Here is a 4467-nt window from a genome sequence, read left to right as displayed (position 1 = left end):
TTTTTTATTAATTATAGTAAAATTTTGAATCTTCATTGTTGGTCTAACTTAGCTTGTTGTTTTTAATGCAACAAATTCCAAAGGATTGTCATCCATCAAACAAACATAATAGTGTTAGATCTCGACAGAGTATTTTTAAATGCAACATCTAGTTGTACATCTAAATATGACAACTTAGACTAGTGTTTACAATATAAAACAATGAAGAAATAATAAAATAAGAATAACTTTACTCTCACCTACCGGGACATCGTTGGATTCTTATTCTATTCAAAATTATCCTTTAATTATTCCTCTTAGCTTATTCATTTCTAATATTCTTAAATAACATATCATTGGATGAATGGTTTATAAATCATCTACTTATGATGTCACTCTAATTTCTCTTATGAAATTGAATGACGCTGATGACTATATTCCCGACATTCTTTCCCGAAATGATATAAATCCTCGATCTTAGAAATCTCCTGCTTGTATATGTTTACTTTAGGCAAATTAAACTTAGAGTTAGATTAGAAATGGTGGTCCAAGCTAGAATAATTACTCATGTATATTTAGTATAAATTTAAGTCTTTGACTTTAAATTTTAGATTCCCAATAGAAATTTTAATTCAGTTTCCTAGAATACATTAGACAATATAGTATGACTTTCACAAGTTATTAACATTCATTTTCTGTCAATGGTTTCAAACTGTATGTTTATGTATGGATTTTGAGTTTCTGTTCTGTGACGAGGATCCACTTGGACTATTCTAAGAACTCTTTCATAGTAAATAAACCTAAGTCATCAAAAGACCAAAATCATATTTTATAAATCTATGGCATTTGTATCTTGTTCATATAGTTTTGACAAGATCATTCTCTCTAAAGAGTGAATATGCCTATATCTTGAAAGTAAGAGCATCTATATTTGAATATGGATGTACATTCAGAGGTGGATATGAGTTTTTCGTTATATTTTGAAGACGATCACTCTAGATTTTACCTTATGCAAAGAAATTTGAAATATTTGAGAATTTCATGAATTTCTAGCAATGTTGAAAAATATTAATGTAAGTAATTTAAGATCTTGCGAACTGATAGGGGTGGAAAAATATTTGGATATGCAGTTCAAAGATCATTAATTTGAATTTTGAATTGTATTCAAACTTACCTCCCGAGAAATTCGATTTGCATATTGATAATAGTATAAGGTCTTTGATTAGTTACTAGCAATTGCCTAAGTCCTTCTAGGGAAATACCTTAGTGATAGGAAAATTTCAAAATGATGGAATTGTTATGTACCTAGTGTAAACCATTACTAGATTCATGGATGTCCTGATCCTGACCTTAAGAAAAGCTAGAACTGCTAACTCATGTTTGCATGTTTGATAGCTATTCTAAGTGGTTAGGGGTGGACCATCCTATGGTCATTTAGATAAGAAAGTGTTTGTTTTCAACAAATACTACTTTTCTAAGAAAATGACTAAGTCTGAAAAATAAAGTAGTAAAGTAGAGGAGATATTTTTTTCTTAATTCCAAAGTGTTGTATCATCTTATTCTATATAAGATGGTCTCACTGTCTCTGTTGTATTGACACAACCGATGAGGTCAATACAATTTAGTGTTCTTAGACAGTAAGTCACAATACCTTATCGTAGTGGGAGGGTATTAAGGAACTCACTGTTGGAAATAATTTTACCAGGATATATTTACTATCATGTATGTTGGATTAACAACCTAATATGAATTCTAAAACAATGAAAATAAAAACATATAAAGTTAGAAAACCTTACAGTGGGTGCAGCGGAATAATATGACTCCTTCCGTTCAGATCTCTAGCCCTTGATTCCTTTCTGTAGCAGAGCATCACCAAGATCTGAACCTGGATCTTCTTTTCCCCTTCTTTGATACAGAATTTCCATAGTCTTACATACTATGATTGAGGTACCACTTGATGTGTGTGGGCACTACTCATTCACTCAAAGGTTTCGAAAAATAGAGAGAAGAAAAGAGAGAGAGAGAGGCGTGGGAGGCATTTTCTGAGGGAAACAAAGTGATAAAAGATGTGTGTACATTTTCTCAAGCCAACACTTTATATTTATAGAAAACCTTCTAGGTTTAGGTTAGAATTGCATGGCATTAAAATAATGGAAACTACAAATGGAATTTTCTATGCATAGGGCCGGTCATACAAAGGGTATTGGGCCTTACTTTGCAACTTTCCCATTTTGTTATTTTCCATTCCCATTTTCTCAAAAATGCCAATTTTCAAATTTAACCTTTTAAATGCCAATTCTAATTATTTAATAACTTGAAAATAATTATTAAATAATACTGCCATTTAATATATTTATTAATTTAGACATATAAAGTCTCTTAATTAATAAATAAACCTAGAATCTCTTTTCTTTACAATTTCGCCCTTGCTTAGTGAAAATTCATAAAGTAGACATAGTCTAACTTTTAGAATTATAATTGATTAATTAAAATCAATTAACTGAGTCTTACAAGCAGTATGGTCTCAACTAGTATGGGGACCATGGGTCTATATAACCGAGCTTCCAATAAGTCAAACCGAATTTACCAAGTAAATTCCCTAACTTATTAATTCCTCATTGAATCCACACTTAGAACTTGGAATTGCACTCTCAGTCATATAGAACGCTCTATATGTTCCACGATATAGACACGTCATTAGTTATCCATTGTTATAACCCTAATGTGATCAATGATCCTCTATATAGATGATCTACATTGAAAAGGCACTACTATTACCGCTACACCTTCAATGTATTTTATCCTTAAAACACTTAACCCTGTATAAATGATATTTCAGCTAAGTGAAATGAGATCTCCACCATTTATCTTCGTTTGGTTAAGCTCGAAGTAAATCATCCTTTACTTTCTATTTTCCAAATAGAAGCTATAGATTCCATATTTATGTTAGCGCTCCCACTCAATTGCACTACCGTGTTCCCAAAATGTACATATCACCGTGACACAAAAGTAGGCTTAACTAATCAAATCAAAGAACACGGATAACAGTCTTGAGATTGAACCTAACCATATCAGGATTAAGATCATTTGATCTAGGATCAACAGGTGATATTGAATTGAATAGATATTACGGTAAATTTTAATATATCTAATCAAAGTTCAATATCGGTCCCTTCTGATGTATACTCCATACATCCGATACTGGTAAACTTTGCCAATGTCCTGGAAAGGACATAACACTTTTCCAAGGTGTAAGAATACCTATCGCTGATTATGCCATGTCAGTCTAAATCAAGTGTTCTGACATTCAGGGAATAAACTTTTGAACATATAATTAAGATTATATTCTACTGTGCTGACAACACTATAATCTTATCAAATTCATATGTTCTGGACTTAAAAAGAATTCATACATTATATACATATAATCATGAAATAAATCATGTGAACCATGCAACATAAAATGTTATTTCTGATCTTTATTAATAAGTAAATCTGATTATGTGAAATGAGTTTTATTTAGGGCATAAAACCCAACAAACTCCCACTTGCACCAATATAAAACAAAAAGTGCATTTCAAATAATCATTAACACCTTGATATACCAATGAAGTGTAATAGTAGTAAACTCCTCGTAATAGGATCTGATGGGTTGAATTAAACACAACCTCTTCTCCACCATTACTCTTCCTTAATCACAAAATCCTTGATATTGTGAAATTCCTCTCTATATGTCAACTCTCTTGGGATACTGGATTCTATACTTTTGGACAACTACTTCTTGGTTATTCAGGAAGTAACCCTAGTAGTTAAGGCAAGTTGGAACACTGCCACAAATGTATAGAACTTTCCTTAGACTGAATAAGTATCTTTCCTGCAACTTTTAACATTCAGTCTCTTTCTGGTAGACCAAGAGATTTCAGATAGGTTTTTACACTTCTCCAAAATCGCTACTCCACCCCCAAAGTAATCACCATCTCATCAGCAGATTATCTAGCACACAGGCAAGTCTCGAAATCTGATGTGGTGTAGTCTAAGAATTTCAAAACCACCCTTATTGACTAACATATAGTTTCTCTTCTTAATCTTAAGGTTTACTTGATTGTCTTCCAATGTTCTTCTCCTGGATTAATCTGATTCTTACTCATTACTCCCACTCAACAGCAGGTGTCTGGTCTAAGGCATAATAAAGCATATCTGAGACCTCTCACTATTGATTTAAGAAATTCTTTCATGGCTTTATCTTTTCTGGAATAGTTGAAACTTTTCCTTAGATAAATAAATTCTATATCTAAGAAGTTGTGAAGCTTCTATAGATTGCCATTGGAAAGAAAAAGCTCCAGCATCTTATGCTTGCATTAGAGTAAGTAATTACCAGGTATACCACAAGCCATAGGTTTAGATAAACTCAAACCTACAATACTAGGAACAGGAAGTTTTGTTAAGTCTATTGAATAGACTTATGAACAAAAATTTCCTTTCAGGTCC

This window comes from Cannabis sativa, chromosome 3 (assembly GCF_029168945.1).
Source record: "Cannabis sativa cultivar Pink pepper isolate KNU-18-1 chromosome 3, ASM2916894v1, whole genome shotgun sequence".
Lineage (NCBI taxonomy): Eukaryota > Viridiplantae > Streptophyta > Magnoliopsida > Rosales > Cannabaceae > Cannabis > Cannabis sativa.
This window is presented reverse-complemented; position numbering follows the sequence as displayed.